Source organism: Halichoeres trimaculatus, unplaced genomic scaffold (assembly GCF_033239565.1).
Source record: "Halichoeres trimaculatus isolate MK-OKI-2021-1 unplaced genomic scaffold, fHalTri1.1 fHalTri1_scaffold_16, whole genome shotgun sequence".
Taxonomy (NCBI): Eukaryota; Metazoa; Chordata; class Actinopteri; order Labriformes; family Labridae; genus Halichoeres; species Halichoeres trimaculatus.
In genome coordinates, this window is record NW_027437194.1 from 3745172 (window position 1) to 3766124 (window position 20953).

The window sequence follows — 20953 nt, forward strand, 5'->3', positions numbered from 1 at the left end:
TGAGCTGGGCCACTCTTAATACCCTTTGAAATGCTGCGTTAAAAAAGATAATTCACCCCCCGTACACTGCGTGTCAATAGTGAAATTAGCGACTCAGACAGGAGACGTTTTTTGAACCAGGCTGCTTTGAAAACAGCTTTTTTTGGCTTGGTGTGTATGTGACTTCCACTACTTCCACAGCCAGCCTCAAGCGAACACTGGAGAAACAGCAGATTTTAAAACTTCTGCATTGTCTCATATCCTTAGACTGGAGGTTGCTGCTTGGTGTAATTGCAGATTTTTTTCTCTGCGTTGTGATGTTTTGGGGTGAAATGCTGTCTTGTAAACAGGGCCTTAGTCAGGAAGCTGAAGATCCTACTTAATCTAACTTCTGTGCCTGTAGCTTTGTCAACCACTGTGCTTTTCAAACATGGCATCAACTGACAATAGGCCTATCAGAGCCCAAAGGTAAAATAGCAACAAACCAAATTGTAATGGAAAAAAAAAGAAAAAAAGATATAAGATGTTAAACAGCAGAGCACTTGTAGACAGTGGAATGTGTATAAAACTTTTTGACTTGCTACAACTAAACTCAGGTAATTCTGACTAAACCTGTGGATGCGGTATGGAAAAGGATTATGACCACTGACAAAAAAGTCTGTTTTTTTGTTTGTTTTTTTTTACTTTTTTTGTTTTCTATTTTTTTCTGAGCAAAAAGTCAGAATTCTGACTGCAATCTCAAATTTTTTACTTTTTTCACAAAAAAAAGTTAAGATAAAAAGTAAAAAAAAAAAAAAACATTCATCCCTTTTTTTATTATTATTATTATTATTTTTTTTTTTTTACAATTGTTTTTACTTATTTTTTCTGATAGAAAAGAAAAAAATTCTGAAATTCAGGTCAGAAGTCTGACTGAAATCTTAGATTTCTGAGAAAAAAAGTCAGAATTCTGACTTTAATCCCAGAAGTTTGACTTTTTTCTCAAAAAAAAAAAAAGTTAAGTTAAAAATTTAAAAAATAATAACTTTTTTAAAAACTATTTTTTCTTAGAGAAAAGTACAAATTCTAAAATTAAGACAAGAATTCTGACTTTAATCTCAGATTTCTGAAAAAGAAAAAAAAAACCTTTACTTTTTGACAGATTTTTGACTCTTTTTTTTAAGTTGTTTAATTTTTTTTTTTTATTTTATTATTTTAATACTATTTTTCCTGAGAGAAAAGTCAGAATTCTGTAATAAAGGTCAGAATTCTGTCTTTAATCTCAGAATTTTGACTTTTTATCTCCAATAAAATAAAATAAAATAAATAAAATAAAATAAAATAAAATGAAATAAAATAAAATAAACAAAATAAAATAAAATAAAATAAAATAAAATAAAATAAAATAAAATAAAATAAAAAAATACAAAATTTAAAAAAGGACATTTTTATTCTGGTGGCCCTTATTCTTTTTTGTAGTTTTATTTATTAACCACTTTTAATACAACCACAGCTGAAAGTGCTGTACATAGAAGATGGCACAGGCATAAATTAGTCAATCAATAAAAGAAATACATCGACGAAACAAAAGTGCAGGTACTAAAAGTGTTTCATTGTTCTTTAAAAAAATCCCTAAAAAGTAAAAACAAACCATTAAACACTAAAACAGGAGCAGAGTCTCAAATTGTATTAAAGCCAAGGACTAAAAATGGATTTAACGACGTGTTTTAAAATTGGACAGTTAGGAGCAACAATTCTTCCGTGCAGTTTTTCATGTCCATGCTCAGTCTTTTTATAAAATCTATTCCAGAGAAGAAAGAAAAAAAAACTAATACTGTCTCATTAATCCAGCTTTCTCTTGTTCAGATGGCTCTGTTTGTCAAATTGGGATGAGCATAAACTCAGTTTTCAATCCCTTGAGGTCTATGGAGTTAAAACCCAGATTATAAACAGTGTTTGTCAGAGCTACAGACAGACATCTCTGAATTACGGCTCACTGATGTCCATACTAAACTCCCTATCTGCATTACGCCAGACTCTGTCACTCTATATAAAGACAAATTAACACAAAGACACAGATTTACATTCAGACAGTCACACCCTGCTTACTCATCGGTGTATCACAATCACAGCATCACTCCGGGGAGTTCAGTGATCTCAGCTGTGAGAAAATAGGAAATGCAGTCATCGGCGTTTATCGAAGGACACAAGAAAGAGATAAAAAAAGACGCACGGAGCCAGGTGAAGGTTAGAGAGGAGGACTTGAAAGGATGAGAGTGAATGACAGAGGAAAGAGCACGTGCTGGAGGTGAACAGAGAAGGGCGGATGAAAGGTGAAGAGGATGACAGATAGGCAGCAGGTGGAACGTGAAGCGCTGTGAGACAGACGAATGAAAAGAGACAGAGTTAAATGCTGAAATACGGCCTCAGTGGGAGAGACGGGGAATAAAGGAACGGCTGACAGAGCAATCGACACAGGGCATGTGGCAAACTGGGAGAGTTGGCTATGATAACGAATAACACACACTCTCTGTTTCTCACACACACACACACACACAAATGTAAAAGCAGAGCGTGAGCCGAGATAATGACATCAGCATAAAGTCAGCAGTGAGTAAGCGTAGTCCTCCAGAGCTGTGCAGCTCACTGATAGATGACTCCTCCCTGGGCTACAAACAAGTGTGATGTAAGATGATGTCCTGAGTGCTCAGCAGGTAAAGGTGCATGCTGTGCACTTGTTTATTCTGGGCTACAAATCAAGCCCTGCTTTTTTTTTTACTTTGTTTGTCAGAGCATCAGGCTGGAAGCTTGATTGGCTGAAGGTTTTGATACTCACAACTGGGAAACTGGATTCAACAAAGAGGAAATGATGTACGAACACTTAAAATAGCGTGGCACAGATTAAAGAGGGGGTTTGGGATTTCACATATTACACCAATGTTGGATGCTGATACTGAGCATGTGCAGATTTTCCAACTGTAACATATTCACAAGTCATAGAAATCTCTGAATCTGTCTGTAAACTGATCAAAGATGCAAAAACGCAAAAAAAAAAAAAAAAAAAAGTCCAAAACTTTGATGACATGATGAGGTCACTATAAGGATATCCAATCTGGTCTGTGATGCCTTGGAGGACCAGGCCTCAAACACCCAATGCTGCTTGTAGCTCTGCCTAACAGGCTTCCAGAAGGCTGGCCAATCAGAGGGAAGGGGGTTTGTGGAGCTGGGAGCCTTAAAGAGTGGGCAGCTGAAATATTTGCTTGTTTGTTTGTTTCCAAAAAATACCAAAAAGGATTTTTTTTTGAGCCATAAATAATGAAAAGCTACATATAGAGGATCAGAAAGACAGTAGTAAAAACCTTGAAAAAAATTGCATAATACCCCTCTTTAAACTGTTTAATATTAAAGACCTTTGCACAATAATGGTGACGCAAATAAATGGCACAAAATTGCGAAAAATTCTGAGGTGTCATCTTCAATCTCTGCAGCACTTCTCCTTCAAATGATATGTCTCTATAATCAATGTCTTGTAGTCAATCAATCAATGTAGCTCTTACAAAACCACAATCAAGTGGTCCACTGTGTTGAATGTTTTTGTATGTGATGTGTCAACAAAGAGCATTTTTATTGGTTGGATATGTACTCGTTGCAAGCGAAACTTTGGAAAAATCAACCCCGAAAAGCCTTGGAAAGTTTGTATTGGAAAACAGTAGTACGAAAAAAAATAAATTACATGCAAAATAGTCACGCAAAAATATGCATCTGGTGTGCAAAGGGCGTAAAACTCATGCATGCGTGGCTCATTCTCTTTTTTATTCACATTTCAGTTGATATGAAAATAATGTTTTATTTCAAAAACATTCAAAATGTTCTGTGACCTATTTTACTAAGCTACATTTACATATAGAATACTCAGTTTCTACATTATTTTTATACAGGGTGCAAAAAACGTATCTAAACTACTTTTTTAAACTTTAAAACGCCATTACAGACAGTGAAATGAGGCGTGTTACTTTGTATCTGACCTGGCTCGCTCAGCTAGGCACAGAGAGGAGCTGCAAATAAAATATGGGTAAAAGCGTCAGACACACAAGTTATAATGAGAATAATCATGTTGACTCGTCTTTAACAAAGAGCTGATGCTAAAGTCAACTTTTTATCAACAAATATCACACAGCTACCTGTGAGCGTCTGTGTAACCTCAGTCAGAGAGGATCTCATGCAGCAACTTTGGATCAAACCAATTCCAGGGAGAGGGGGGGATGCTTTTTGAGGTTTGAATGTAAGACACAGGTAGCTGACTTGAAAAAATGATGAAGTTAATTAATTTATGAAGGAGCAATTCTGTTACTAATCTTATCACTTTATTGGGAAAGTAACAAGTAACTATAAGTAATTTTTGAAGTTATTTTCCCAGCACGGGTTATCACAGAATTACTGTCACAGCCAAAGAATTGCATCTGGCTTAAACACACCTATAGCCTTGAAAGCATGCACACACACAGACACAGACACACACACAGACACACACACTAAGGGCTATTTTTGCCGTGTGTTTGCTGAGAAAAAAGCAACAGGCAGTTAACTGTAGTTAGTGAATGCTCCCATATAGTTATTATGTTTGTCTGGTTACTGAGGTTGTGGGCCACCCAACTCATGGTCCATGAATGGTTCGTGCTCAGCTGCAGTGTCTCTGTGTTTTTATGCATAAACAGAAAATATTTTTTAAGTTTCAGTTCATAAATGTGACATTTATCTGCTTAAGCTGTGTCGTCGATAAGCAGACATGGTTTTCTGTGTCTGATAAACGTGTTTGTGGGGTTGTGTGTTTCCGTATAATGTCTGTTAGTGTGTGAAAGGCCACCCAGGTGACACACAGACCTAAATGAAAGCCAAAGGAGTCGACGCTACGAATAGAAACCTGTGGTAAAGACCAGCGGACTGTTCAACACAGTTTATGAGTTGCGTTCATGTTCATGACTCTGTGAGTGTGTTTTTCAGTACGCAGCCGCTCTATGGTGCCACTGTTTCCTCTGTATTTACGAAAGAGGCTCGGCATACAGGTTGAGCAAACATGCTGTTTTTAGTTTCCAGCTCCAGCAAAGAGACACTCACAAACCCTTAGACTGTGTCTGACTCACACATACACACACATACACACACATACACAGGCAATAAGGCAGTAAATAAAAAACAAACATTTGATGTATCGCTCCCGAGACACAATCTTCTCGACTTTCTTCTCATTTAGTTTGTCACTCACATTCATCTCTGGCTTTAAGAGACGATTATTACGCTGCCCCATATTTTTCAACATGGATATAAAGAAACATTAACAGATACTGTCAATAAATGACAGATAAGAGACCAGTGCTTCTGCACTTTGTTGTAAAATATTTCCAAAGTATTGTATGTTTTAGTTCTTCTTATAATAACTCCTTTATACCTGTTAATTTAATATAACATGGGCTGCTGACGTCTTGGCCAGGTCCACTTTGCAAAAGAGATCTGGATATTAGTGGGTATCTCTATCTTGTTAAATAAATGCAAATAAATAAATAAAAAATAAATAAATACATAGATAAATAAATACAAATAGATAAATAAATAAAGAAAGAATGTCTAAAAATAATTTTATTTACATTTCATAATATTTATTGAAATATTTTTACTTTGTGGCCACCAGGGTATAACAGGGATATAATAAGCCTTAGAAATGAAAATAAAAAAATAAAAATAATGTGGGAATAAATAATCAAATTTAAGAGATACCCCTGAATCTGCAAGCTGCTGATACGTCAGAAAATTATTTTTTATGTTAATTTTTTTGCTATCGGGGCACAAAAGGGACAAAACTAAGCCATACGAAAAAAGATTATAAATAAATAAATATATAGATTAATAATTTCTAAAAATAAAACTAATAAAGATGTGGTGAAAAATAATTTAGAGACACCCTTGAATCTTTAAGCTGCTTAAATGTTGGAACGTTGTTTTGTTTGCCTTTTTTTTGGCTACCGGGGTACAAGAGGGACATAATTAAGCCTTAAGAATAAAATTAAAAAATAAAACTAATGTGGGAAAAAAATATAATTGAAGAGATACGAGAAACGTGGAGTTTTTTGTTTGTTTGTTTGTTTGTATGTTTACAACCAGGGCACAATTGGGGCATAACTAAGCCTTAGGGAAAAAAAAAAAAAAGCCTTACGCTCCATCTTTCAGATCACTTTCACAATGACAAGTCATTTCTAGAGTCAACAACCTTTTGCTTAAATCAAACAAAATTACGTTTTGAGGTGCCACTTTCCTAATTTGTTTAAAGTTTCAAATATCAAGGATCTTTTTTCTAACTCTACATGAAGAGCTTCATCTGTCAAAAGGGAAGAGAGAAAGAGATGCAGTGATTCACTGACTCACATCGATGCCAATGCATTAAATCATCGATAAGTCGCTGTTGACGTCATTGTTTTCTGGAGTGGAATTACTAAGGAGTGAGACATCTTGCATCTACATCATCTTTGTTGAGAAAAGCAATGCGAAAAAAAATATGGTAAAATAAATTAATGGAGGAGTGAGACATCTTACATCAGTGCAATCTTCGCTGCGTGTAGCACGTGCGGGAAAATACGCTACGGATAAACTGCAGGTTTTAAACACCGTGTGTTGGCAGGTGCAGTTTCATCATGTCGCTCAATTTCTCTCTTTATCTCAACGCTGAGATCTGTAAAAACCCAACCGGCTTTGGATTTTATCAGGGAGTGCAAACTTTGGAGGACAGGGCGTAGTGACAGTCTCAGCCCAAAGTTAAAGCCTCATCAGGTGAGTGTTACTCTATCACTCACTCACTTTCAAATCTTTACTATTTTCATCTTTTACTCTCGTTCCAACCTCTAGTCCCTTTGCTCTCTTACTGATAAGTGGCAGGATACTACAACTATCATGCACTGAATTATTTTCAGGTGTGTATTCTGTTTTTTAATGGCATGTTAAGAGTTAATAAGAGTTAAAAAGTCATGTTGAATTACAAATGTTTGCTGATAACTAATTAAGAGCGTTTAAGTAACTGTTAAATTAATGATAATATTAATAATAGAAATAAATATTTAATAAAAAATAGTAAATAAAAAAATAAAAAATAATAATAATAAATATTTTAATAATAAAACAATAAAAAAATAATTATAATAAATAAATCAATATGTAAAATAGTCTTAATATTAATAATAATAATAATAATAATAATAAACTTGGCTGAATTTTGACATTTTTTGTCTGCTTTAAGCAGTATTGGTGGTGTAGAAATAGAATAAAGCATCCCTAAAAGACTGTTTCCTTGTAAACAACAAGCAGGTAAACTCTGAGTGTGACTTTGGTCACCTGCCAAACACTTAAACGTGGATTTCAGGCCCTCCTGCGTTTAACACAGTGGATGTTTTCTTCCATCGCTTCGCCGTCAAGGACAACGTCCTTTAAATGTGGTTAAGTAGTTTCTAAAGACTCATGGTTTCCTTGCGCTGTAAGAGTTGGTCTTTTTTTAAAAAACATTCTTCTTCACAAGTGCAACTCAAATCTGTATCCTCTTACTCTTTTACAACAGAGAGGCTCAGCTCAAGTCTGACATAATGGTTGGTAACTATCAGCATATGGTATCTTTGCAGTTTGCAGTCGTTTTTAATCTTTTTCCAAGACTGTGGGTTTGGATTTGTGTGAGTGTAAGCAGCACCCTGCTGGATCTCTTCAGATATCATGATGTTTTAAATTAATTTTTTATATTAAAAAAAGCTTTCCTACATATGCAATACAGAAACAGGGGCCAGCAAAACAGTTCAAGGAAAAGGCAATTATTCCTTTTATAACATCCTCTGGTTTTGGAAGAGGAAACCCTTCATCACACTGCCCATAATGAATGCTCAAACTCAGCGGGTTCAAAGGTCACTGTTCAACTTCTCATTGACTTTTTATTCTGCAGATTTTAAATAAGCGTACTGAACAGAAATACATTTTTATTTCTTTGGCAAAAACCAAAAAAAACATTGCATGGGACATAGAGAGTGAAAGATATGTTTATCAAATTCAGCATAGCCTGCGTATTTCTGACTAAAGACTGTATTCGCCTTTTAACCTGAGCTTCAAATTCCTTATTTTGACGACAAAACACTCAAAAAACATCCTGTGAGGAAATGCTTTGGCCCATTTTTTTCAGAATACCTTGAACTTTCAATATCTTGAGTTATTTCCAATTTACTGGATGTTATGTGAGAGTAAAACAGTTGAAAATGAAGAAAAACACAAAGACAGAATTGGATTATCGAGGTTTAGTGAAGGAAAAAACAGCAATCAAACATCAGGAACAAATGTCACAGGACAAATGTAGAGTATAGACATTAAAAAACACTGTAAATAAAAAAGGTATAAAAAAAAAGATAAATTTCCCCCGCCGTTTGTATTTAAGTACTTTCATCCGCATACAGTGGGCAAGTCTGCTAATAAGTGTGGCTCGAAGCATGCCTAACCCATATTTAACAGTGTTTTTTAGACAGCCATAAGAATGAACCAAAAACTTGGCATCTACATGAAAACATGAAACTAGAGTTTTCCAAAATATTCACTTTGGTGGGAGTTTTTAGAGAAGAATGTTTTTTAGTGATGTAAAACTGTGCTTTTGTTTGGACTTCTTTTCGGACAAACTCAGCTCCTTTCTCTCTGTCTGCTCCTATTATCCATCTGCTCCACACTTGCGTGGATTCGCGGCAGAGATGGGGACTCGTGTTTGCAACACTTAACTTGAGTTGCGCTTGAGTTGTGCACACAGAGACTTCAGACTCAACTCTGACTTGGGTTTTGGGACTCATGAGCAATCTTTATATTTTCTTTTTGGAATATTAGGATTGAGGAAACTCTGACAAGCTTAAAGTGATATTCCAGGATGGAACAAGTTGGGTCCTATCACAAGGTTTAGGGCAGAAATTACCCCTACAGCAGTGATTTTGTGCAGCAGAAGCCCAGAGTGCTCGCACCAAACACCCCCTCCCTGCTCCTCTGCCGGTTTCCTCTGCACTCAGACGGGGCCATATTTTACTTGACCAAAAACACAAATAAACAGACTCCCACTGAAAAAATCTGATATCAGTCTGCATTCATGCTTTATTTAGAGAATTTTCAGCGCATTACTTTCACACAAAAACACCGCTAAATAAGGCTCTAGTTCTCATCGTGTCTCTTCGTCCTGGCAGACGACCTGCGTTTGTTTATATCTGGCACGCCGCGCACGGACTGATACACTAAGCAGCGAGGGCCTCGTTTCCAGCTGTGGCTCTGCAGCAGAGGTAGCGCCATTTCATGACACGATGAGAACTAGAGCCTTATTTAGCGGTGTTTTTGTGTGAAAGTACTACACTGATTTTTTCAGTAAGAGTCCGTTTATTTGTGTTTTTGGTCAAGTAAAATATGGCCCCGTCTGAGTGCAGAGGAAACCAGCAGAGGAGCAGGGAGGGGGTGTTTGGTGCGTGCGCTCTGGGCTTCTGCTGCACAAAAACACTGCTGTAGGGGTAATTTCTGCCCTAAACCTTGTGATAGGACCCAACTTGTTCCATCCCGGAGTATCACTTTAATGTGATCCCTTCCTTTTATTTGCATGGTAACCATGGTAACCACTATACTCACCAGGTTCGTGCCTCACGGCATCTTGTGGTATCACTTGTACATCGCATTACGTCAATGGCGACTGGCGGCAGACCTACAGCTGCTGTTGTACCATTTGTCTTGGTTATAGGAAAGTTTGCAGGATCTGGATCACAGATGCAGATGCTGGATCCACCACAACACATTTTATCAGGCACCTGAAAACTCACCTTGATATATAACCAACAACTGATCAGTGCTGATTCTGTGTGAGTGATAATGATACAGTTTTTAGAGACTTGAGGCTTGACTTGGACTTGCAAAGATAGACTTACAAACATCTGATTCGTGGGCTTCCATAAATTCCTGAGTGAAATTAGGAATTAAGTAATAACGGTGTCGGCGGTGACACATCCAGTGTTCAAGGGTTAAAGCTCACCAGTCCCAGTTTCCTGACCACAGATTTTATCTTTGAAGAGGAGTTTGTCAGAAAAGATGTTGTATCATGTTTTTCCACCTAGATATTGATCAATCTGTCTATTGTGAGTCAGACTGTTATGGTGTCACGCTGGTATTCACTGGAAAACAAAACGTGTCAGTGGGGTTTAGGACGGTTGGTTAGACCGATGAAGCAGTCAGAAACTCTCTTATCTTTTCTTCCTCTTTTCTCTTTAAACAGTGTGTTTAATATTCAACACGTAAACATGTAAAGCAGGTTATCAGCCAGAGCTCTGACCATATTGACTTGTTTTTATCTGGGTTATACATTTTAGGTAGCAGCATCTATTTTATTGCAGGTCAGTGTTATTGATTCAGGAAAGCAAGGGCAGTAACTGTGTGTGTGTGTGAGTGTGTGTGTGTGTGTGTTTCGTTCTCTGTGGGCAAGGTCTCAGCTCTGGTTCTGATTAACTCCCTGTAAAAACACCTCTGTTCAGAACATCACAGCCCGTACATCACACTCTCCGTCACACACACACACACACACACACACACACACACACACACACACACACACACACACACACACACACACACACACACACACACACACACACACACACACACTCACACACACATGCTGCACAGCTCCTGGAGCCTCCCTGTTCACAAAGGGGAGTCTACACCCATCATTCAAAGCCTCGTAGGCTTTGAGACTGCTGAAACACACACACACACACATAGCCAATCGAACATGCACGGACACACACACACACACACTCACACAGACACATGAAGTGGTGTGTTTTCTTAGCTTTGATACACTTATAGAGTTCAGAGGTGAAAGGGCTGGAGGTAACGCCGTGTTTTTTCAGAGCTCTCTAACCACCTAAATCTGCTTCCACACACCCAAGGAGGTCCAGATGGCTGGGTGGAGACAAAAACACTCTCACACACACACATGCACACACTCATAGCGAAGAGAAACACATACAAACACACACACTGAGCGCTCATACATACACACTCTCACATTCATGATCTTTAACCTGTAATAGTCATGAGGCCTGATTATCTGAGGGTTCTTCGAATAATTCGTGACTCAATAACAAAAATGATCAAGGAATTTCCTCCGCCTTGAGGAATTGTTTAATTTTGAAAAGATCAAAGAAAGGTATTTTATCCAGGCGAAAATAGAGCTGACGCTATATTTAGCAACAAATCTGGCTTTTTTTTCTGGAGTTTGGAGACTTATCTGAAAAACATGTATTGATCTGCTGCATTAGCTGCTTCTTTGAGGGGAAAGTCAGGAGGAGTCAGCAGCAATCAAGAAAACAAAAGTAAGAAAGTGTATAGAAAGTGCAAAAAGCTCCATAAGAAAATAGATGCTGACAGCTTGTCCATCATTGTCCAGTCAGCCAGCCTCCACCTCCACAGGGTCCAGGACTGAGCTTCTTCAGCAGTCTGTTCAGTCTCTGTCTCCTGGATCCTGTCTGCTCACAGCAGGTGAAGCTCTTCCAATGTGGAGTTGGTGTCTGGTGTTAGCTCTGTTAGCCATGTCTGTGAATAGCATGATGCTACTCCTCCTTCCAGTTTCCCCTCTGTTGCTGGGTTAGCACAGCTAGCTCGTCCATCTTATTGGAGATAGATCTTTCCCAACAACGATTGATGGAAGGACAGGTTGATGTCTTCACTTTTTAGCTCACACCCGAGAACCAGCATGTCATCTTTACTTCCTTCTTCTCACCTTGTGGGGAACATCTGGCCTAGCACCAGTTAGCATTGACATGTTACAGGCTGCTAACACCTGATTTCACATGTAAACAAGGCAGCCATGGTTACATGTAGGATCTCCAGACAAACACAGGAGCAAAAATAGTAAAAATATCGCTGAAGATGAAACCAGTTTGGTGTCCATGACAAACAAATGACCCACTCCACATGCAAAAATGACAGAAAAGAGATGAAGAAATTACAAGAAACAGACAAAGAAGACAGAGCTGCTGCAAAAGGCAGCCACTTGGGTGGGGCAGCGATTTTTAGTTTGTGATAAAGTTGTATGATGATGATGATGTCTACAGACTATATCAGGAGCCATATTTCCCCCAAAAATGCAAACCAGGTGTGAGTCAGTTGTTAGGATTTACTCAGGGGGATCTGACATCTCAACTTTTTCAACCTAGCTTCTAAAAAAAGACTAAAATGAAAGATATGAATAAAAAAAAAAAGATTTTTGAACAAAATAATCATTAACCAAAGAATCCCGGTCTTACAATACATCGATTGTTTTCCTCCCACCCCAACTAAATACATCACCTAAAGTTGCTTGTTTGCAACACATTTTCTTTTATAAAGTATTTGCTCTTTACTTAAACAAAATAATTCTCATCCGATTAATCAATTAATCGATTAATCGATTAATCAATTAATCAATTAATCAGTTATAATAGAATAGAATATTATTTTATTGATCCCCTTGGGGAATTTTTTTGCCACAGCAGCTCACAGAAAAAGTGCAATAAATGCAACAAAAATGAAAAAAAAAAAAAAAAATAGAATAATAAGAAGAACATGAAATTAGAAATTTGAAGAAATACAGAAAAGTAGAAAAATATTACTATTTATGTAGTTACATTAAAAAAAAAAAAAAAAGGTAAAAGATCAGCACTTTACAATTACATTTTTGCAGTTTAATTTAGCAGACACTTTTCTCCAAAGCGACATACAACACAAGTAAGAGCTGGGTCTGAGACCCTCTGACTCATTTTACCCCTGATTAATTGATTAATCGATTACATTTTCAGTAGAATACTCAAATACTAAAATATTCGATGGCTGCAGCCCCAGATTTGTGCGTTTGTAGCCTTTGAACCGAGGTGACTTCACTTTGAAGTGTTTTGATTGGATGTAGCTTCCTGCTACCTGAAGAAAGAGATATGATACACCCACCGTCTCCCCCTGAAGTCGTCAATTTGAGCGCTGTCTTTCTGCCGGGTGGGATGTCCACCAGCAGCAAAGCAGCATCAGCATCAGCAGCAGGAGTGCTGCTTCAGGATACGTGATACATGGTAGCTGACGTGTTGTGGTCCTCTAAATCTCAGCCAGCTGAGAGCAGTCACATGTGATCAATGGCTGAATTTATCACCAAGAGCCTCCTGGCACACACACACTCACACACACATGCACACACGCACACTATCATGCATGCACATATGTGTTTATGGAAGGTTACCTCTGCTACCTCTCGAGTCACAAATGACATTGTCTTTAGTGAGCAATTATCGTCACAATGGCTGTGAAAAAGGTCACAGCCAATCCAGCGATCAACACTCAGCGCTAAATGCCAGCTGTGCACATCAGTGTGTGCACCGAATGTGTTAGCTGTCCCACAAAATGCCAGCAGCTAAACTGCTACACACACACAGACACTGGTGCGCACAAACACAAACACTTGATGTTAATCTGTTGCACTCCTGCATGATTGATGAGTGAATTAGTGTTGCCAAGAAAAGCACAGCATTGTGGGAATAAAAAAGTTGTGTCATTGGACAGGGAGCCCGTGTGTGTGTGTAATAGTGTGTGCTTGGTCTGAAAGGATCATCAGCAGGACGGTTATCGATGACTGAAGTGCCATGATTCTCATTTTCTTTTATTATGACCATCTGGGTCACTGGCACTGAGCGCATCCACCAGATTAGCGAGTTCCTTTAGAAATATGAGATTAATACTCCTGAATCTTGGCGCTCTGTCTTCTCTTCTTTTTAATTTCATTTTTCCTTGCATTGAAAAAAGTAGATTTTGCTTTACTTTGCTCCAACTCCTTTTTATTGTTAATTCAGACCCTGAACAAAAAAAAGAAAAGAAAGAAAAGACAGAAGTGCTGCTCGACTTTGGCTTGGATGCAACACATGTGCTCCATTGCCCCAAGGAAGGACGAGCATAATGTTTCAGTGTCGCAGTTTTTAGCTTCATTCAGAGGTTTTCTTTCTCTAACAAGGGCGCTTTTGATGCAGGATGCTTCACCTCTGAGTTTTCAAGGTTTCACTTTTCATGATGAAATTATCATATTCTCCCTTTCGCTTTGTCCAAGGACACATTTTGTGGTATTTATCTATCATTCAAGACTTTATCGAGAGTCGGTAGATTCTTTTTTCATTTTAACTTTTGAATTTGAAGGTAGGGTCTGTAGGAATTTTGGTTACTTGTCAGTAAACACAAAATCAAACAAAGCTCCTCTTCCATGGTTCACCATCAGCAACAGTTTTTTTCAAGGCCGATTATCAGTCGTTAACCGATAACCGGTATTTGGGGCCGATATTCATTTGCACTAAAAGTGAAAATATTGGCGTCAAAATTTGGAATAATACAAACTCCAACACTTTACTTTATTTAAAGCTTTTAAGCATATGTTTACAAACAGCTCCCAGTCTCAGCAGCTGTCTGTTAAATCTACCCTCTGTTGCTGGGTTAGCACGGCTAGCTCGTCCATCTTATTGGAGATAGATCTTACGTTCCCAATAACGATGGATGGAAGGACAGGTTGATGTCTTCACTTCTTAGCTCACACCTGAGAACCACCATGTTGTCCTCACCTCCTTCTCCTTACCTTGTAGGAAACATCTGGCCTTGCACCAGTTAGCACTGACATACTACAGGCTGCTAACAGCGGGTTTCACATGTAAACAATGTCTGTTAAAGTTAAATGAGAACTTAAAAAATAAATAAGTCCTTAAAGTTTTCTACATTAAGTTGAGTTTTCCTAAAAATGGATCCTAGTGTCACCAATCAGATGGTACTCTGGGTGGGACAATGCTAGAGACAGAGATGCAGGGATGCATTGGAGCCAAAATAACAGGCTGAAATTTAGTTTTGTATTGGGTGCCTGGCAAAAAAAAAAAGGCTGATGTCGATATGCCTCAAAATGCTAAATATAGGCGCCGATAATCGGTCTATCCCTACCTGCAATCACCTGTAGCATCAATTGTACATGTGTTTGTACATGGGAGAGACTCGAGAGCTGAGCACCTGACTTGGCATGTTAGCACAACCTAATCATGGGTATTTGACACATATGTGGTTAGCAGAAAGCTAACTCACATCGCTCTTCGTCCAACTGCCCAAAAGTCGAGCCAAGCTTCACCCTTGTTTGGCGTTTTGTTTCACTTTGGGTGTTTTTTCCCCCTCTGTGCTATGTCTACTAGCATAGCTGCTCAGGATAGCTTCCTCCACTTGCTAATCAACATGCTAAGTCACTTGTGCATGGCTGTAACCACACTTACTCTCTGCCCAGAAACATCCCGCAACAACCAAAACATCAACATCCAGGCAGAGGAGGGGATCTGAGGCAGACACAGACACTGACACACAAGTGTAGAAGCCCAGAAGTGACAAATAAGCGGGATTATTCCTGTAAAAGTTGACATTTTATTTTTTAGGAAAGTCCTGCAGACTCTACCTTTAAAAAGAGAACTCCTCACAGAGGTCCTAGGTTTCAGTTTCAAAGTCAGCTTCACTGTTTCTTTTATCGATTGCTAAATGAGCCACTCTTTAAATGCGCAGCCCATTCCTCCAGATGGTGAGTCGGGTTGGTGTAAGTACGAATATAAAGCAAGCAGGCAGCAAAAAGTGTGATTTTACAGACTTTTTAACATGCACAGTGATGCCAGACACACTTCTTTCAGCATCGTAGAGGCAGGTGACCTCCAATTGCATCCCAGGAGGATAATGGAGCACTCTCCCAGCTTCATATACACTTTTACTGCCTTTATGATCTATAAATCTCCATCCAGCGCTTACTCTGAAAGAATCGCTGAATAAGATAGTTTCTTACAACCTTTAAAAAGTATATAAACTGATTCGATTTTATGACGTAAACACTTTGTCAGAGCAGGTGCCGTGGTGTTACTGTGATGGATATCCTGGTTTAATACTTGGGTTACACAGTTTCCTGCTGATCGTCTGAAGAAAATGAATTCGAGTCATACCTTGTTTGCTGCTCTGTGTAGATTTGATAGCTGTGCTTGATGTTCCCCAGGGCTGTAAACATTACTGCTGATCTACACCAGAGAATGACACGGGAAGATGATGTTCCTCTTTTATTTTCTGTGCGGATACATCAGAGATTAACTGTTTCATCTCTGACAGAGGAGCTCTGTTTGAAGTCCTATCGCAGCTGAACAATAATTATAATGATAAATTGTATTGATAGGAAGCTTTCCAAAACTCAAAGACACTCTAAGTACAAGTCAAAAACAAATACAGATATACAAAATAGTGAAAGAACAGTGGAATAAAAACATGAAAACAAGATACGGTTAAAAAGTGAATGGAGAAATCAAGGTCAAGGAGATTGTGACTGAAGTATTTTGATTTGAGAGAGATCACAAGTTGAAAGCAGTGTTGAAAAGGTGAGTTTTTAATTGCTTTTTGAAGGTGGTGTGGTCAGCAATTTCACTTGGTGGCTAGGGATGGTTAAGAGGTTTGCATTTGTGATGGTATACTCAAACTCCCTTCTGAATCGAGTTCTAATGAGTGACTCCCCAAAGTGAATCAGTTTTATTTTGAGTCATTTGAGTCGCTGAGTCAGCTACTCAGAGAGTGCATAGAAATCTACATGTGCCACAAGATTAACACCTTTTACACATTTTAGCCCCACACAGGGACGGAGCCAGGATTTACATTTTTGATGGGCTTTAAATTACAAAAGTCAGCAAAAATCTTTTGCTGTATAGTGAAAGGGATACTTTTTATGTATTAAAGCAGATTTGGTTGATTTTATCCTTTAATATTTGATAAAATGTTGTAATATTTTAGTGCATGCGACAGCAATGGCTCTCTCTGGTATTGAAGAGTGGTACTCTAACGCTGCGGCCCCTAACCTTTTTTTGCGCCACGAACAGGTTTAAAGGGGCTGTGAGGAGTTTGAAAGTGATCTTGAAAAAGTCTCCTTTCTAGATATATGCCTGATCATAATCCACATTTTCAAAAAATTATCAGCAACAATATTGATGATTACGTGTTATTTTAAAATGCTGCTTTTGCTACGTTTGCTTTATGTCACATTTCAAACCGTACTGTAGCATAACTGTGCAGATAAATACCTTACGTCGACGTGTTGTATCCAGTATCCAGTAAACAAAGAAAATTTGTTTCGACAATTTGTGTCAGACAATATTGTCACGGACTGGCTCTTCTTCTGTGTCCTCACTGGCTCTTTTAGCCTACCTAAAGACACTTTTGAAAGATGTTTGTTTTTTGTCCATTTTGCTAGCTTGGGGGTTTGGCGTCAAGAATGAGTCAAAGACGGGTATGATGGAGAGAATCCAGTCATTTTTCAAAATAAAACACAATTCAGAATCAGATAATAAATCAAACTGAAATAATGTAAGTTGAGTATTTTCTATGTGCGGCCTGGTACCAGTTGACCCATGAACCGGTACCGGTCTACAGCCTGGGGGTTGGGGACCACTGCTCTAACACACCAATGGGCTGCGCCGCCTCGACTTTCCATGTATTGTAGGCTTAAGAGCAGCAACATTAACCACAGTTAAAAATGTACAGTCTTCACCAAAATCTTACTTTAGTCTTACCAGTGAAATATGAAACTGAATCATTGATAACTTTTTTACCAACAGGCAAAAAGATTGTCAATTCTGGCTCATGTTGGGCCCACCCTAGTCTTACACCATACACATAGAGAAGTTGAGTTTGAGAAAATTAGTTTGCAACCAGGAGCTGATGTCAGAGAGGCAGTTTGAGATGGTGGACTGGGTCAGAGAGGTGGTGGATTCGGTGGACATGTAGAGTTGAACGTCATCAGCGTAGAAGTGATCATCGCAACTCTGACAGTGAATAATCTGGCTGAGGGGTAGGAGGTAGAGAATGAAGAGGAGGGGACCAAGCACCGAACCCTGAGGGACGCCATGAGACAGGGGGGGCAGTTGATGAAAATGAACCATTTCCAGTCAGTGAGTTATGACATCAGCCAGGTGAGGGCGTCATCTGTGACATAGAGAAGAGATTTTAGGCGGGAAAGCAGGATGGAATAGTTGATGGTATCAAAACGACACATCCCAGCGTTCTCTTTGTGACTTTTGATTCTTGACTCTGCAAAAGAAACACGACCAAAGGAAGAAAGTCAGAGACGATGTATGTGCATCTCTTTAAGAGCAGGATGCCTTCTATTTTCTTTCTTTCTCCCCCTCACACACCCTGGCCTGCACAGTGTATTTTCCTCCCAGCTTTCCAATTTAAATGCAAATGTTCCCAAATCGGACTCCACGAAGACGCAGAGGCAAAATAATTTGACGCGGCGATGAATTATATATTTTAATTAAGGAGCCAACAGAATCACGCCTATTCAGCCTTTTCTCCTCCAATAAAAAATGAATAAATAAATATGGAAGAGGGGAAGAAGAGAAGAGGGGACACATGGGTGGGCCAGGGGGAGATGAAGGGATGGACAGACGCATGGAAAGAGGAGGGTTGGTATTGAGTTTCTGTGATTGCAACACTTACCGCCTGCGGCCTGTCATTATGTGAGCGATCTGAAGCTGTCAGATTTCAGAACTGTATTGTGCTTTGATAGATGGGCTAAATACCCTCATAGATTCAAGCGTGCATACATCACGGGATCATTTGCACCCAGAAAAGCCGGAGCGTGTTGAAGACCTCGCACACATATGGAGCGTTTGAATCCTGATGTGCACAGCGGCACTTGAAGAGAAGAGATGGGGATTATGATGCCCTGACAAGGGATGCAGTTTTAATTTCGCCCCGTCACTCTCTTCAATATCTGCTCAGATGAAATATATATGAACTGCCAATCACTCACACAATGCAGCCCACACACAAACACACCATCCATCCTTCAATCATATGCCTGCATGCATGCAAACATTCAGCTGATATTGCTTTTCAAAGACACAGGTGCAGTTGCAAACTCTCAAAGCTCATCTTTCCACACAGACACAAACTATGGTCATTCTTTCTTTTTGTTAAGACAAAACTTTACAAAAACTGTTTTTTTCTTCAACTATTTGTGAGTTAAACTCCTCAGATGTCATGTTGTGAGTAACGGCTCAAATACACCAGATACAACTGCAGTCTGACTCTGTTTCATGGAGTCACAGACTGAGGAGTTCCAACGCTTCCCTCTCCATTTATAAGGTTTTTTTCATTCATGTTGGGCTGTAAAACCTCAAACCTGTTGACTCCTGGTTCTGGCTCTGCTCACGATGTCCTTTTGTAGTCACAGTCAAACTAAATACAAACTGGTTTTGACATGGTTTGCTTTATTTTGAAAGTCTCTGGGTGTTTTTAGGTAGTTTTTGGTCAGGACTTCCTGTCTCGGACAGGAACAGTCTGCAGCAGAGTGGATCCAGTGTAAGTTAACACATTGACTTGAATGGAAACGTGTCTGATCCTTTGCCATGAAGAAGTGGAGATGGACTAGAAAAAACGGAAGTCTTACAAAGTGTTTTTGTCTTATTTTAAGTACAAAAAAATGTCTTTTTAGACTTGACATGAGCCACATTCACCTGACCGGTCCAGAAAATGTCTCGTTTTAAGTTATTCAAAGACAAAAATGAGGTCCGAATTTCTTGTAACAGGTTAAAAAAATATACCTGTCAATAAAACAAGAGAAAAGTTACTCTAGTCTAACAAAAACTCAAGCAAACTTCTCTTGGACTTATGGCAGATTTTTTATACCTGTTACAAGCAATTAAGACCTCATTTTTGTCTTTAAATAACTTAAAACAAGACATTTTTCTGGACTGGTTGGGTCAATGTGGCTCATACCGAGTATAACAACAATCTTTACTTAAAATAAGACACAAACACTTGATAAGATTTCAGTTTTTGCAGTACATCTGGTGTGGGACCATTGTAAATCAGTTATGTATCGCCATGTGAATGCGCGCTTGTTTCCCTTGTGTCTCACCTACAAATATGCTTGATGATAAGAAGGTTCACTCTGTGCATCACTCTCAGAATTTGAACAGAATGAACACTCTTAATAGTCATTTAAATTCTTTGTCTGGGGAGGCAGTGCGGTTAGCATCAGGCTAGCTTAAACGCACAGAGTGCAGCATGTGAACATCTTTTAAAAACCCTAGCTTATCAGGGGCGGCACAGGTTCACGTTGTAGAAATTAGGAGGAAGAAAAGATGATTGTAAAGCGAAACACCACAGCTCCAGAGTAGAAATATTTTAGTTTTAACCGAATGAGCACGGTAAGCCAATCAACACAGATGAGACAGTGTGCAGCAACAAAAAAAGGCAACACAACAAACTCATATGAAAACACAACCACGGTCAGTGGTCAATACTCAAAAATGGTGTGTGCTCACAGAGAGTGGTTTCTGAACGCCTCAAACCGAGACAACTAAACTGTTTAAAGTTTGGGATGAAGATGATGAGGATGATGAATCCTTATAAATGAGAGGAGAAATGTCTTTACAAACTCTGAGCAGTCCAGTTTTCTTGGTTTGAGGCATTCAGAATAACTCTGACCTGACTGATGAGAATTTACATGGACACAGGAAGTGAAGAAATGCTGCCCTTTAATACAGTTTTTTTTTAATTTTTAACTGAGAGCCCATTTTATTATTATATCATATATTTTTTAGAATGTTTGAAAGTTATTGATATTACTATTACAATAGTAAAAATGCTTGAGAAATAAAATTTTGTTTTATTTAAAGGGTGTATTGCATTATAATGATATATTATTGTTATTTAAGTAGTTAATTTGGTCTCAAAATAATATTGATAATATCGTTCAGTGCCAATGAATTGTGGGATAAAATATCATCCAGCTAAATTTGTTATTGGCTACGTTTGAGGCCATTGTTTGCTTCAAGACATGCTCAGGTAGCTGAAAGTAAAGAAAAACACAAAAAGCAAAGTGCAGAAGATGGATTTCACTCTACAT

The 20953-nt window shown here is 38.5% G+C and overlaps 1 protein-coding gene across 3 annotated transcripts in view; it reads left to right on the forward strand.

Moving 5' to 3' along the window:
- The window catches only part of cntfr (ciliary neurotrophic factor receptor), a 397904-nt gene that overhangs the window by 133366 nt on the left and 243585 nt on the right, over nucleotides 1–20953 (forward strand). The window contains exon 1 of one of the 3 annotated variants that reach the window (XM_074691064.1): nucleotides 6753–6777. The exons of the other annotated variants lie outside the window; for them this stretch is intronic. The gene's annotated coding sequence lies outside the window, so the exon portion shown is untranslated. Of the gene's footprint in view, nucleotides 1–6752; nucleotides 6778–20953 lie in introns of those variants that run through there. 3 annotated transcript variants of the gene reach the window in all.